This window comes from Siphateles boraxobius, unplaced genomic scaffold (assembly GCF_051911475.1).
Source record: "Siphateles boraxobius isolate OS27281-9 unplaced genomic scaffold, OSU_SipBor_1 50, whole genome shotgun sequence".
Classification (NCBI taxonomy): Eukaryota; Metazoa; Chordata; class Actinopteri; order Cypriniformes; family Leuciscidae; genus Siphateles; species Siphateles boraxobius.
The window spans coordinates 410776-428005 of NW_027509142.1; positions in this window are offsets into that span (position 1 = coordinate 410776).

The window sequence follows — 17230 nt, forward strand, 5'->3', positions numbered from 1 at the left end:
AAGAAGTCACAGAGGGAAAATATGAGAATTTAATCTACAAACTAACCTTTTTTCAAATATTAATTTTTGTATATATTTTTGAGGTGTTCTGCTTCTATGGACTACTTTTTAGAGTGTACTTGTACTTGCATTTAAACTAATTTAAAGTCCCCCTGTGCACACCCTTGCCTCATTTAGTACACGTGGTTCTATGAATATGCAAATTAGCCCCGCCTCCACTCACTCACAGCAGCTCAGAGATCAACTCGTTGACGATCGCACGTTGATCTGATTGGTTACAAGGTAGTTTGAGACGTCTGAAAAAACAGCGATTACTCCGCAATGGTGTTGACTTATAAATTTGCACATGGTTTGTCTTAAAGCACATTAAAAACACCACATAGACATATAAACAACATTAAAGCTTTATTTTCACCACAGGGCGACTGTGAATAATAACTCATCCAAAACATTCAAGGACCTGGTGGCAGTTGCAGAACCATCAGACTATTGCCTCGCTTACCACACCTGTCAAGCGATTAGCTCAAGTGACATAAACAGTCCCTTTCTGTTGTCTTCATGGGTATTCTGCCAAAGTTGTCAACATGGTGATGATAGCAGGTTAAAGTCTACAGCACAACTCCAATTAACCAACGCTTTTTGTTTGTTTGTTTTTATCTTGAAATCATTTTCAGTGTTATTCAACATTATGCCACGAATAATGTTGATAGAGTTGAACCCAGATGATTCCATTAAGGAATATCTGAGCTCACAACCACTCTCCGTAAATCCATCTGTGTCACGGAGTCTGTCACCTGAGCACCAGACCTCCCAGCTCCACTCGTTCCCAGTCCGAATTATAAGGGGCTTTCGCACCGAAGGAACCTTTTCATAATTCTTAGTACTAATGGCGGAAGTACACGAATTTTGTCGTGTTCGCACCACAGGAGCTAGGGGCAATTTTAGTTTTGGAGGATAATATTTCAAAGATTTGTATATTTGTAGTATAGTTCAAAAGATACTAATTTAGCTCCTACTTCAGAGTAGGGTCTACCCAGAACTACAGGAACTACCAGTGACGTGAGTGTACGCTGATTGGCCGAACGCACGCGAAACTCTAGCACCCGCCGTTTTAAACGATATTATAGCCTATAAACAAATTATAGCCTATTTACTCCAGAAACTAACTCTAGGGACATGGAAAACATTGATAGATGGGCCTCTTAGCCTTAGGAGGAGAAAATCCAACGAATATTTGTGGTGACCAAGCTAAGCATGATTATGTATTTCTGCTCAGCTAGCAACACTGGACATCAACCACACGGCATACGGCATCAACCAAACTTTTCATTTACTGTCTACTTTCTATGGATAACAGTTCTATCTAATACCGTATTAGACAGGACTGCTAGATCGTACAATAATGAACACTGAGAATGTGAGCGCTGTGAGCTCAGGCTCTGGTTCTCAGCACCGTCAAAATAAATGCCACAGCACATTGAGGTTAGTTCTCAATAGGGGGCTCCTGAATTGTGGATGTCCTATATTTTCTTACAAAACTGAGTTAAGTTTAATGGATTCATGAATTATTTGCTTCATAATTAAGTCTGCTTCTGAAGACTTGTCTCTTCAGATCTGTTCTGCCAGAAGACTAGATGCTTCAAATTTACTTCACTAGATATCAAAATCTATTCTTTTCAGTTAATATTTTTATTAGAGGTATATTAATGCTTTTTTTTAAAAAAAGAAAACATTTAGTTATTGTCTTTAGTTATTACTGTGTCCAAAGTCGCATAGTATATAGTTTGTAAAAAGTATTCAAATAAATTAGAATTAGAGTGTCCCAAATTGTAGTATGTTGAAATGAGTATTTGTAATGAATGAATCCACTGGAGGCAAGCTGGTTGAGAACACAAATGCAACTTTACTTCAAAACATAATCAAACATAAAACAAAGGCATGAAACAGAAACAAGAACAACGACAGGAAACCTGAACAAGAACCATTCATGAAGCTAACTGACAGCAGTTACACAAAACAATACTAGACCAAGACACAGGGCAAACATGAGGGCTTAAATACAAAAGACAAGGGACACCTGTGAACAATTAAACAATGAACCAATGACAACATGGCACCACAGACAAGGGAACACATGGCAGGATCACATGACTAGAACAGGGATCACATGACATACATAACACAGGGACATGGAACAAAACCCAAACCGTGACATTATTAATATTAGTATTAAATGAGTATTTCAAATATACTGGACGGTCTATTTTTTCCAGTTAGAATCTGAGTGTGCAGATCCGTGCACACTTCAGGATTAACAGAAAGCTACAGGCAGGTGAGCTTGATGAAGCGTGGATAAACTCTGCAGGAAAGTGGACCTTTGGGGCCAGAGTTGAGAACCCCTGTTCTAGAATTAAGGATGTCAGCAATGTGTCATTCATTAGAGCATTTCCAAACCATTAATCTACAGGTTTAAGCAATGTATGAGATAGGAACTCCACTTCTCAGCATGATACACACACAACACAGTTTGACCGACAGCTAATTCAGTTATCAGTTTCTGATCTCTTAATTAAGAGTCTTGTCATACCCAGAATATGTTATTCGTTTACAATAAGGGTGCTCTGATCATGATTTTTGGGGCCGATTAGCGATCACCGATACAAGTCACAGAATAAATAATACTATTCTTAACAACAATGTATTTTAAGTATAAAAAACGATAGATGAGAAAGTTTCTTGAATTGTTACTGGTAAGTAACATGTGCAACTATTTCATTTCCTCTCTAAGAGGTGATTAGAGCTTAAATTCCCTGTGGTCAAAATCAAGCTTTTAATGTTGTTTATATGTCTATGTGAGGTTTTTAATCAGCTTTAAAGGTTGTATCAGCGATTTCAGGCCCAAACAGAAATTATCACATTCATCTAATCTTTCCTAACGATCCGCTAGCTGCCCGCCCCATAAGCAGGCTGTCAAAAAACCATGTCTCTTTAGGCAGCCTAGGCTCTGAGATCTGCACACAAAAACAAATGGGTACAACCACCACTCAAAATCAAAATAAATAGTGTTCCAACTTCCAACCAATCACCGACAGGGGTGGGTGTTGTGAGGGTTTTGCGCTCGTGCACGGCTGCACGCGAAGTCGGAGCTGAAGAAGCCAGAGTCTCTTATATCAACGAACAAGAGAAATGTAACATGCCTGAGTCAATCCCAAAGAGGAGGAGAAGGATTAGGGCGAGGGAATACCATCGTGTTTATTCAAAGACACGAATAGTTATCGGGAAGGATTTTGAAAGGTGGAGAGAACTTAAAGAACTGAACATTTTTAAATCGGATGCCGATGTTGCACTGTTTCTTCTGGACAGGTAAGTAGCTGCTAGTGCTGGCTTTTTTGGATGTGAACTGTGTGAAAATATCTTTCTTAAAAAAATTTGTGAAGCTCGAGTAAACTTGGGTAGCTCTAGCTAACGTAGGCGAAACGGGACGGAGGGGCGAGCTAACTTGGTTTGTTTGGGATCTCGCTTCAAACACAAACAGAAGTGACGTCACCCACAATCGCTGATACAACCTTTAAGACAAACCATGTGCAAATTCCTTAGTCAACAGCATTGCTGAGTATTTTCTTCTTAAAACTGCAGTGAACCAAAGACAGTCTCAACACGGTTTGAAATCGCTGAAATGTTTCTGACGTCACAAACCGTGTAACCAATCAGATCAACGTGTGATCGTCAACGAGTGGATCTCTGAGCTGATGAGAGTGAGTGGAGGCGGGGATCATTTGCATATTCATAGAACCGTGTAAACTGAGGCAAGGGTGTCGAGTTACATTCAAGCTATTTCAAGGCATGAAGATAAAAAGATCCTGTTAGAGAAACAGACATAGGCGTGTTATAATCATTTTATAACACTATAATTGCATGCTTATTACAGATAAAAATGAATTATTTGTACTAAATAATTTGAGTTTTTCCTAAAAAACTTTGACTCCATTAATTAATTTTCTTTCTTTCATTTTCAGTGAAATGTAACCTGGACATGTTTTTAAGATTCAACAACGATTAAATAAATACTCCTCATAATTGTTTATTGGGGTTGGCTGGAAAATATCTGTTGATAGCAATAATGTTTTAAATGACAGGCCTGTGGAACATTCAGGCACTTAGATTTACTTTTTTGTAAATATGCTTTGATGAAGCAGACTGTTAAACCTTCAAATACACGGCACTAATTCAGCCGAATGTCTTTGCAGTGGCTCGCTTTGATTAATACCGCTTCAGTTTAAATCAAAGCTCTTAGTTTGATTAAAATGGGGAGGAAAGGGGAAAAAGCACATTTGGGTTGTGGTTTTGTTCACTGTGAAACTTGGTTTTGTGAGTTCTTGGAAAATAAAAAGCTTTTAATTTCATTATTGTGATTATTTCTTCACAATGTTATCTGAACCTCTATGTTCCCAGACAAAACCTAATTTTATCTTCTTCAGAAATACACTTCCATTTGTTATATGTATAGCACAATGAATAATTAACTACATTACAGCAACCAGTGATTTACTTACTTGCAATGAAACACAGATGGCTTTTAATTTGTTTTCAATAAGCAATCAGCTAAAGAACAATTAGCTCAGCATTTCTCAGAAGTCTGCCCTTACCTCGCCATAAGGGAAAAATTGCTTTAAATACGTTTTTTCATGGCAACTTGAATTGAATATAATAATTTAATATTGCTACCACACTCAGTTTTATGTATTTCACTGAGCCAAAGTAATATATGTTGTATAAGTAGAATGTTGTATCAATTTTATACTTGCGGTGCCTGTAGTATAAATTAAATTTACTGTTCTGTAATTTGTCCTATCCTTCCATCCATCCATCTATCCATCCATCCAAATTATACAATTGAAAGTGAACGGCAGTGTTTTTTCTTATCACTTCCAGAGGTTTGAGAAAGGAGTCAGTGAATAAGACTCATTCCTAATAAACTGCATTCAGAGTTACAGATAATTAACCCACTGAGATAAGCGGCAGATATGACATATATAGGTACCTCCACCGTGCGTGGACTGGATTTAAAACATCCACAATGTACATGTACAGTATAATTCTCCACTATATGCATTATACATGCATAGGGTAAGATGCCTCCCTTAAGAACAATGTGCATTTACTCAATCTAAGTTTAGCATGTGCAGGATGATGATTCTTCAGCCAATGTGAAATTAAGGGAAATAAATGAAAACATTTGCTATATGACTTGGCATAGCACAAAATGTAAAAACGAACACACGAACACACACGAACACGCACGCACGAACGAACGAACACGCACGCACGAACACTCACGCACGAACGAACGAACGCACGCACGAATGAACGAATGAACACACTAACGAACGCACGGACGAACACACGCACGAACACTGGTAATTTCAAAAACTAAGTTTATACACAATTTTAGTGTTTTAACATCTGTTTCGAATCCCCAGCCTCAGACATCATGATCTTGTTTAGCTCTGACACCTGCTGGACCTTAATTGCATGTAATCAGGAGTCTGAAAGTACTTTTCCCCCGTTTGGGGCTGTCAATGTAACTTGTTAGCATAGCAAAATTAGATGTTACACAATAACAAAAGACACCTGCCTGATTCTTTACATAGACAAACGTTAAAATGAGTAGTGAATAACAACTAGTTAGTTTCCTTGGTTACTGATTAAGTTAAGCACATGTTGCAGTTTCTGTTGATTAGCCTTCCTTATTATTGTCTGTAAGCACTTAGGGGCTGTTTACACAACTCCGTTTTTAACTAAAAACGTAAAACTTTATACCTTTCATTTACACGACAACAGCGTTTTTACACCCTAAAACGGGTTTCTTAAGTTTTGAAAGTACGGTCTCCGTGTAAACAACAAAAAAGCGAATCTCTGAAGACGATGACGTCATACACATGCAGATTACGTGTTCGGTCTTTAGTGTTTTATCGCCATCTAATGGCCTGGGAGCAGAATACAGCGTTTTTAGTCATTTGCACGGATCCTTGTGAATGGGGATCGTTTTGAGAATGGTGTCATCTGAACGCGGAAAACACGAAGAAAAAACTTCAGGATATTAGTTTTAAGCATATCGTTATCTTGTAAACGTACCCTTAGTTTGTTCTGTGCCGTCACGGTGTTGTGCGGGTTAAAGACGGGCGAGTCAAAAAGCTCCAATTCAAAAAGTTTACTGGTATAGTATACACAGGTACAGGCAGGTAGGATGACAAGCAGGAACACGAACACACACACACACACACACACACACACACACACACACACACACACACACACACACACACACACACACACACACACACACACGAACACACACACACACACACACACACACACACACACACACACACACACACACACACACACACACACACAGACACACACACACACACACACACACACACACAAAATACGACTAACAACCGACCAGGGGCCTATACCATGAAGCCGGTTTAGGTGGCTAGCCTGCTATGTTTCAGTTTAGTTTGCGTCAACCCTGGGTTTTAGGGACCATGAAAGTGGTTTGGCTTTTAGCAGTGTTCATCGCCATAGTAACTTACGCTCCACGGCTAACCTGGTCCGGGGCAGGTTATGTTCCAGGTAAGAGGTTGCAAACTAAACTTGGACCAATCAGCTGTGAGCAAAGTGACACGTCTGATGCCATAAAGTCACTCCACCTGTTTCTACTCCAAATTAAAGATCACTACATAGCAAATGATTTTTAAAGACTAAATCGTCTAGTTTTTAGTGATGCTTATTTAGAATAATAAATTTGTATGATTTAGATATTATTTAGGCCTATGTAATTATTATACCCTTAATCAATCGCAGATGTACAATTTTAGTTCATCAATTCTTATTATGCAGTTTAAATGAATATATATATAAAGGTAATATAAATACACTTTAGCATCAATAGATGAAGCTAGAAAATAACTATGTGAGCTTAAATGTTCAATTCTCTCTATACCTTTATCAGCTGTATAAAATAACTTAACAACTTTTACTTGCACTGATATACAGTAGCGAGACTTTTTCTTCTAGTTGTCCTCTTTCATAGACAGCTGTTTTCTTCTTGCTGTGTAAACTTGTTTAAATTCGTACTATTTTAATACTTTTATTTAATAAGTGAATTGCGCTGCTTCTCTCGTGAGAAATTAATCCCAGTTTCACTCTTTCTCAACATGTGATTGGCCGTTCACTACTGATGTCACACTTAAACTCCTAAACTCAGGATCAAAGCCTGAGTTGACAGAGAAAGTTGATGATCAGCATCATGGTACCAACAAAGCCTGATTGGATTGGTTTGGTTTTGTCAACTCTAAACTAATCCTGTAACCCTGATTTTGTTCAACTACCATCATGGTACAGGCCCCAGGACAGACTGAACTGAAGGGAACTAAATACAGAGACTAATGAACTGAAGACAGGTGTGACACAGATTACGATGATTAACTAAACAGGTGAGGCAACTGAAGACAAACGAGGAGCGGGAAAACTGAACAAGGAAGACAGATAAATCAAAACAACAGGACAGATGAACATGACAGTGACATGTTCATTGTTCAGTCTTGTTTGTGTTATACATGGTTGTGTCTCTTCTCCTAGTTATTCTCCTTCATGTTTCATAGATAGATTTTGATAAAAGACTTTTATACTACTGTGCGCTGGTTGCAACCAGCCTTACGTGACAGCATCTTGTGTGAATGTTTAATTCTTGTCTAAATCTATCTTGAGTTTAGTGCTTTTGTCTGCTTCAATAACATGAATTTTGAATGATCATTTAGGGGTTTTCTTCATCAAATATTGCACCTAATAGTGATTTAAATGTATTAAATTTACCAGCATATCATGCAATTAATTTGATTGCAAGTTTTAATCGATTGATTGAAGTTTATCTCCCTATTGAGCAGTTCACTCAATTTATGGGAACATTTTTGATTTGAAATTCTAATTGTAATTATCAGCCAGGCATTTCAAACAGCAGTTTGTTTATTTGTTATTGTTTTGGTTCATTCACATTCATTTATGCAAAGTTCTGCTCTGTCAATTCAACCACCATTGTGCAAGTCCACAATTATCTCTCTCAGACACACAAACACACACATTCAACACTCACGTTTTATTACTGTGTGTGTGTGTGTGTGTGTGTGTGTGTGTGTGTGTGTGTGTGTGTGTGTGTGTGTGTGTGTGTGTGTGTGTGTGTGTGAAATGATTTCAATGGCCTTTTATCTGATCAAAGGCAGAGTTTCTTGACAAAGTCTCTTTATACGATTTTCTCTCTGATTCTGAATCTGTTCAAGTCTGTGTGTGATATGCTCTTACAAACATTTGCAGTATACATTCTCAGTATGACAGTGTGGCATTAGTATTAACATTATATGCACAGTGTGTTATTATCCTATGGTGTCAAGTCATTTATATAGCACCTTACACAATAGAGGTTGTTGAAGCAGCTTTAAAGCCAAGAACAATAACTAGCATTCACCGCAACAAATTATATTGTACTGATTATTTTAAAAGCACACTGCAGTTTTGTCGTCTGCCACTTTAAGTTCTTTAAAGCGGGATGGATTCTGATTGGATGTCAAGGTTTTTATCATTCATCATTTGGAAAAAAAAAACGTTCTGAATTCCAGTATCCTCTCTCTGTATCATTATATTTGTGGTTTGGACTGCTATTTTTATTATATTTAGAGTGATTTTTTAGAAAAAAATCTTTATAATTACAGTAATCGTCCTGGGTGTGAACAGGCCTTTACAGTAACAAACAGGAAAATGACAGAATCAATTATGCAAACTTTAAATATGAGACAAATTCTAAATATTCAAAGAATATTTAAATTTCACAATAGCATCTGCAAAAAGTAAAACGTTGGCAAATCCAGTAGTTCTAAAAAATAAAGTGCTCATTATAGCCTGACACCTTGTAAACACAACTGTATTTCTAATTGGGCTCACAATTCATATAAAACAAAATGCTTCATATTATAAAAGGCCGTGCATCTGAATAGAGTATGCATTTAACACAAACATAATTTGTGATTGCAATAAATTACATATGGGCGGATAAAATATGTCTGCAGTCTGAGAAAACACAAAGAGTAAAAAGGGTTAATACACCATGAGGGGAAAATGAAATACGGTAGGCAGGGTAAGTCCAGAAGTTTGTCTTTATGATCAATGGCAGTCCACTTCAATGGCTAGTGGGCTAATAGACTCGCCCAAAGATTTATGGGAAATTTCACTGCTACGGAATGAATTTACAGACTGGAATAAGGGAGGAAAACACCAAACAACTGAAATAAATCTGTTCTCTTCTTTCAGAGATGTGTAGCTAATATAAATGTGCCAGTATCAAATCAAACAGTGGGAACAACATGAAGGTGAGTAAACGTGTACTTGTGTATCACGTGTATTCTCTAGGGACAAATGCAGTTTGTAAAGTGCCGTACTGTGGAGAACATCGAACCCATAGCATTGATTTAATGTAGAGAGACACCTGTGTTGTTTGCATGTTTTACAGCTTCTCACAACACTGTGACATGAGTGCACAAAGTAAATATGTCCTCCAGTGATACTGAACAAAATTATAAACACAACGCTTTTGTTTTTGCCTGAGCTGAACTCAAAAATTCAATGTACACAAAAGGCCTATTTCTCTCAAATATTGTTCACAAATCTGCACTTGGTCACTTCTCTACTCTCTTCACAACACATATTGTTTCAAAGCAGCTTTACAGAGAGTGTATTTCAGAAATGTACATAGAAAAATACAGTTAGCTAATCATGTATTAATTTAGGGCATAACATATCACCGGCGTCTCTACACAGGCGTCGAGTCGTCTCTTCACGGGCGTTTAGTCATCTCATCGTAGGTGTTGGGGCATCTGAAGTCTCCGTGAGAGGCTGGACAAACTGGAGCTGAAGAACGCTATTTACCTCGGGACTAGCGTCCCGAGATAACAGCAGAAAAGCAGATGGGAAATAACTAGCATAGCTGTTGTTCATAATATTAATGCATTCGATCTGATTCAACAGTAGTATAAAAGGTAAGCATTATGTGAATGCTTGGCTAAAGACATGCGTCTTTAATCTAGTTTTAATCTGGTTGTTGATTGTGGCTTGTGGAATGTTGGTCCACTCCTCTTCAATGGCTGTGCAAAGTTGCTGGATAATGGCAGGACCTGGAACACGCTGTTGTATACGCCGATCCAGAGCATCCCAAACATGCTCAATGGGTGACATTTCCGGTGAGTATGCTGGCCATGCAAGAACTGAGATGTTTTCAGCTTCCAGGAATTGTGTACAGATCCTAGCAACATGGGGCCATGCATTATCATGCTGCAGTATGTAGGTGATGGTCATGGATGAATGGCACAACAATGGGCCTCAGGATCTCGTCACGGTATCTCTGTGCATTCAAAATGCCATCAATAAAATGCACTTGTGTTCGTTGTCCATAACATAAGCCTTCCCATACCATAACCCCACAGCCACCATGGGCCACTCGATCCACAACGATGACCTCAGCAAACCGCTCTTTCACACGACGCCATACACAGTCTGCCATCTGCCCTGTACGGTGAAAACCGGGATTCTTCAGTTAAGAGAACACCTCTCCTAAGTACTAGACGCCATCGAATGTGAGCATTTGCCCAGTCAAGTTGGTTACGATGACGAACTGCAGTCAGGTCGAGACCCTGATGAGGACAACGAGCATGCAGATGAGCTTCCCTGAGACGGTTTCTGACAGTTTGTACAGAAATTCTCTGGTTATGCAAACCGATTTTGCATTCTTGGAGGTGAAGATGCTGGATGTGGAGGTCCTGGGCTGGTGTGGTTACACGTGTTCTGCGGTTGTGATCCGGTTGGATGTACTGCCAAATTCTCTGAAACGCCTTTGGAGACGGCTTATGGTAGAGAATTCACTGGCAATAGCTCTGGTGGACATTCCTGCAGTCAGCATGCCAATTGCACGCTCCTTCAAAACTTGCGACATCTGTGGCATTGTGCTGTGTGATAAAACTGCACATTTTGCAGTAAGGCACACCTGTGCAAAATGATCAATCAACAGAAACAAGGCTACTCCTCCCGCAGCTTTTGTCACAGATCCACGAATGAGGCGTCAAAACGTGCAGATTATTGGGAAATGGTGTGCTAAATGGACACTCCTCCCGCAGCTTTTGTCACAGATCCACGAATGAGGCGTCAAAACGTGTAGATTATTGGGAAATGGTGTGCTAAATGGAAATGGCGTCCTTCGCCATGCTGTCTAATCAGCATCTTGATATGCCACACCTGTGAGGTGCATGGATTATCTCGGCAAAGGAGAAGTGCTCACTAACACAGATTTAGACAGATTTGTGAACAATATTTGAGAGAAATAGTCCTTTTGTGTACATAAAAAAGTCTTAGATCTTTGAGTTCAGCTCATGAAAAATGGGGGCAAAAACAAAAGTGTTGTGTTTATAAATTTGTTCAGTGTATATATTAAACTGTTTGTGACACATTAAAGGGAAATGGATGACTTGCAAAACTTGCATAAACAAACAATTACCACTCATTAAAGAGAAAAGAAAAGAAGAGTGCATGAAGGAAATAAGGGTTTACTGGAGAAATTGGGACAGAGTCACATTTCTCCAGTGATCTAGTGTTTTCTTGTTTTCTTTAAGAAAATTGCTGCAAATAGATCCTTGCTTCTACTTTGCTGGTTTGAACCAACCTGTGACATTAAATTATTGCTAAAAGGTGCCAGCCACCGCCAGCATTTTTAATCATTTTCACAAAAGTTTCATGGCCCCCAGAATATTTTGTAGTACGAATATCTGAATATGCAATATATCAAAAGAAAGAACAAGAGCATCTGCTTAAAAAAAAAATCTGTTTTATTCTAGCTTCATGCATTCCTTTTTTTAATCAAAGTTTTGTCAAATACTACATCTGGATCGGATTCAGAATCATGATCAAAACACAGATGCAGTAGATTATCAACACCCCCAAAGATTCACAGTTGTGTAGCTCATCCTGGGTCGACATTTCATTCGGTAACACTAGGCAGTTTTGATTTATGTGCTGTTCTGTTTATCTGTTTCTGTTGAAGATTGCAATGATGCTTACATATACTTATTTCTGCGTTTTCACATGTGTTTTGATCAGGAGATTCAGATTCTTTCAGAAGATGCGTAATAGCACCTTACCCTGAAGTGAAAATACGGAAAGCCGGAAATTTCTGTCGATTGTGTGAAAGAAAGAAGTGAGAAGTGAAAGAAGTGTTTTCTCACACATGTTAAAAATATATATATTTTTTTAATAAACACTTTTTTGTTATACTGGTTAAAATTCTCTTCACACCGTAATAGCAATCAATAATATAATTGGTCTTAATATTAAAACATGTACATATATCTTCTGTGGAAGTCACAAGACCGTTCGCCCAATCATTGCATTAGGTCAGTAATTACGAGATGGGAACCCGGAATCACTATTGTTATTGCTCATACTTCTTCTTCTTCTTCTTCTGTACAAAAGTTTGACGCGCTACTCCTCCCGCAGCTTTTGTCACAGATCCACGAATGAGGCGTCAAAACGTGCAGATTATTGGGAAATAGTGTGCTATGAATTTTCTAAGCAATTGGGGGTATGATGTTCGCCTCAGAGGCGAAAAAGCCGCCGAAAATGTCCCGTAGACTTTGCAGTGCGACAAACTTTAACGATTCACAGCTCCGAGCAAGGATTTCGCAGAAACGTGTAATTTACCACATTTGAAGAGGCTGGCAGGCTCTGTAAGAACATACCTCACAATGTGGTAAGAGTTGCACCCTTGGGGGCTAGGAGCTGCCCAAAGTTTCCCCATTGAAATTTTACTAGTATTACATTCTTACTTTTAAGGGAAAAAGTTTGGCGCAGTCCTCCTGCAGCAGATTCTGTCACAGACCCATGAATGAGGCGTCAAATCATGTGGCCTATTGAGGAGAAGTGTCCTATGAGTTTTATAAGAGATTGGGTTGACGGTGTTCGCCCCAGGGGCGAACATACGGCCGAAAAATCCCATAGATTTAACATTGCGACAAACTTTGACGAGCCATAGCTCTGAGTGAGAATTTCGCAGAAACGTGTAATTTACCACATTTGAAGAGGCTGACAGACTCTGTAAGAGCATACCTCACAATGGGGTAAAAGTTGTACCCCTGGGGGGCAGGAGCTGCCCAAAGCCCAAAAAAGGTTACTTTTTTCAAGCTTGAAACAAAGATCCATAAATCAAATTCTCCCACTTGGAAACTCCACCTCTCTTATAGGTCGTGCCAACCCTGAGAGGTGGGACCTTTATCAGGCTTTAAATTGCACCTCCACAAGCCCTTCCCTCTCTTAGTCCTCTCTACCTCTGGCCATCACTGCTGCTTCTTCGGGTTAATGTCTGTGGGGACTGGCAGCCTGCTATGCCTTCACTCTCCCAACAGAGGTCAGACTGTATTTTCTTCAATCCAACTCAGAAGAAAACTGCAACTTTACCATCAATGAATGTGCAACCAACTCTTCCAACTTCCTCACTCCTTGGTTGCCTGCGTGGCCACTCCAGCCCAGGGCCGGCAGGTCACAATCTGCATGTGCTCAGCCATGTGCTCATGGAGAGAGAGAAAACCTTTATCCAGAACAGTCTCGGACTACCCATGCAAGTTCATCATGTCTTCTTCATCCAACGGAAAAGAACACAATTGCTTCAATGTTTGACACGCAAAGGAAACATCAACATCCTTTTCCAAGGTCTTCAAGAAATGTGTCCACTGCAATAATGAGGTACTCTGAAAATGATAAGCTGATGGTTCTTTTCATAGTTAAATGGATCTTTTCCATAGTTCTATTTCCTGCTTCCGGTTTCATTCTGTCACCTTAATCATCTACCCAATGTCTGTGTAATTGTTTGTATGTTAGTTATGTGTTCGTGACTTAGTTATTAAAACTTGTGCACAATATGTTTTTGGTTCTGGTAATGTTATGTTAGCCTGACGTTGTCATATACTCAGATTCTAGTCAGAATGTGAGTCTGATTATGGGACGCGTTTCAACCGAACTAGGAAAGAAAATGCCTCTTCACTCAATTGGATCGACAAATGCCTTAATCGTGGTTCTCTGTTCCTCTTTTAAAATTAATGCGCTGTCTACATCTTCTATAGCAGTACCGATGGCTGAATCTACACAACTAAATTATCCAGCGGCAGCCATTCTCTGTTCAACCCAAGCGCTCTTTGGTGACTTGGATAATTACATTACAGTTGATCATCTGTCCATCATCTTATAAAGCCCGTCCTGACAATTTCATTAGTGGAACAGCTTTGGTTCGGGCATACTTGCTTCACAACGGATCAAGTCCAGACCGAACTGCCCATCCTCAAATGTTGTGGGCGGGGCTAAGTTCGGCTGGCATCCAGGCTAATGTTATGTGCTAGACATGAGGTAATTTAACGCTGTCTTGCTTTGAAAACTCTGCTGTGTGCGTTCATCAGTTACTTAGCTCTATTTTCAGATTCAATTATAGGCTCGTTCTTACATACTAGAGCATGTTCGCACTTGCACACTCTTTAAAAACAGTGCTAAAAATCTCTTGACAAACTAAAAGAGGTAAACGACATTTGTATGTATTCTAAATAAATGATACAGATTGTACTGAATGTCAGCTTGTTTATTTGGCTCAAAATAAGGATGTATTAAGTCCACATGTCATGCAATCAAGAAACTCTGCTTCTAAACACAGGTCGAGAGCTGTCGTTCCAACCTCACAACTTTGCGATGCTGTTTGTGAATGTACATTGGAACTATGGTTTCGGAAAACACAGACCCCTTGAACTATGCTGATAACGACAGACCTTGCAACCATATTTTGGTAACGATGCTTTTGGGAAACACACCCCTGGTTGGTTGAAACCAGCAAGTTCTGCAAGGCCAGACCCAGATCTGCATTTTCTGTGATGGAAGTGTATGGAACAGACCAGAACTGGGCATCGGCTCTGTAAATGGGGAAAGGAGTGTGAGGAGCTCGAAAAGATTGGATTTTACACTTCAGATAATGACAAATCATGACCTCTGACTGACACACACAGGGAAATTATCAAAGACCCACCTAAATATCTGTGACAGGTCATCTTCTGCACACACGCTTTCTTTACATTGTATTTACTCAATTTCCGCAAAAAATTCTGCTTATAAGCAGAACCGCAATGATATTTTCTTTAATCTGTTTTCCAGTCCAGATAAATACTTATTCTTTCAGTGAGACATAGGACAAAGGACTGCATTAGAATAACGTAAATAAAGATGAATAATATTAGCCTTTTGAACCAGCTCAATCTCTCTGTAAAAGATCATGTGACTGTAAAACTCTTCACTGACACAGAGAAACAGATGAAAACTTTATCCTCAAAACACCAAAGCTCTTTATCTCAGTCCTGGAATACATTTTGTATATTCACTTTAGATGTGGTTTTGTTTTGCTGCGTGGAGGCTGTATTTATTTAAAGGTGGAGCGCCAAGGAATTGAGATGCTAACCGTGGATCAGGATGAGTTTTATTGTGTGAAATAATGCCCATAGTTCATGGTGACTCATCCTTGACTCTTCTATTTGAGCATGAGAGCTCAAGGCAAACACAAATTTACCTATAGGACTGTATGACTACACAGAAAAAAAAATCATTTTCTTTATCTGTATCTTATGTTCTCCAGTAGAAATATCTAAACACACCATACCATTCAAAAGTTTGAGGTCAGTAAGATTTTATTTTTATTTTTCAAATGCTTTTATTCAGTAAGGATGCATTAATTCTGTCATCATATACTAACTCTCATGTCAAATAAAGATATGAAATCTGAGAGCTTTCTTTCCCTTCATTGACACCTAAAAGTTAATAAAGCTAATAAAACTAATCCAAATGAATTGAGCTGTTTAGTAATTTTTTTTAAGAGACCTGGTGTTCAGGTTAATTTTCTTGTGTGACTTGTGTTTTATTGTTTCTTGTGTCATTTTCGGCGTTTGAGGTTCTGCAAGAACCAATGAGGTTCATTCTCGAGTCAGGCAGCATGTTTAAGCTTCTACAAGAACCAATGAGGTTTTTTCTTGTGTTACGCAGCATGTTTGAGCTTCTGCAAGAACCAATGAGGTTCATTCTCGTGTTACGCAGAACGTTTAAGTTTCCACAAAGACCAATGAGGTTCTCTTTATGAACTTTTTGGAGCATAGTGAAATGGTAATTGCGTAGACTGTCAATGAAGGGATAGAAATTTCTGATTCATTTAAAATATCTTCATTTGTGTTTTGAAGAGGAACAAAAGTCTCACAGGTTTGGAACAACATGTGAGTAATTGATGACAACTTAATTTTTTGGATGAACTAACCAATATATGGATTAAGGTGTCAGTGAAGACATTATAATGTTACAAAATTACTTATTTTTGTGGTACACAGTCATTTATATATTTCATTATATTTTTTTTATTTATGTCTCTCTTTAAATCACTGATTTATTTCTGTTTTTGAATCAAATTTTATTAATGGTACCTACTGCTCAAACCACTGAACAGCTTTTTCTTTTCTGAAGCAAAACTTTATTCAATTTTCACATAAAGTCTCTCAGTGTGGTGACACTAGTCTCTATTTATTTAAAGGTCAGGTTAAAGCGCTTTTCATTATGGCAGCTTATTTCAAGGGCAGGGAAATTGCTGTGCTAAATATATAACAAGAATATTGAGTTACATTCATAAATGAATGAAAGTGGAATGTTGGAGGAGAAAAGGGGCAGATAGTCAAACAATAACAATCACATTAGCAGTCCGGTCGACAATTGCTTCAAGGTGCCTTTTCAAATGAAGACCATGTCAAGATGAATGAACAATAACTGGGCAAAACTGGCATTCAGTGAAAACATTTCAAAGGATAAACAGAACAATACAATCATGCCATAACATCTCGGTTACATATGGTATACCTCGTTCCCTGAAGGACGGAACGGAGACGCCAAGTTGAGACCGACGAAAAGGAATCTCGCTAGCGATGCCAATCTACTTCGAGTGAAACTAAACGAGCCAATGCATATTGGCGTGCAATCATTTGCAACAGCTACTCTGCCACGCAGCATGGGTATATAACGAGCAGCATGTGCGATTGCACTTCAGTTTTTTGCTGAGGAGCCGAGCCAA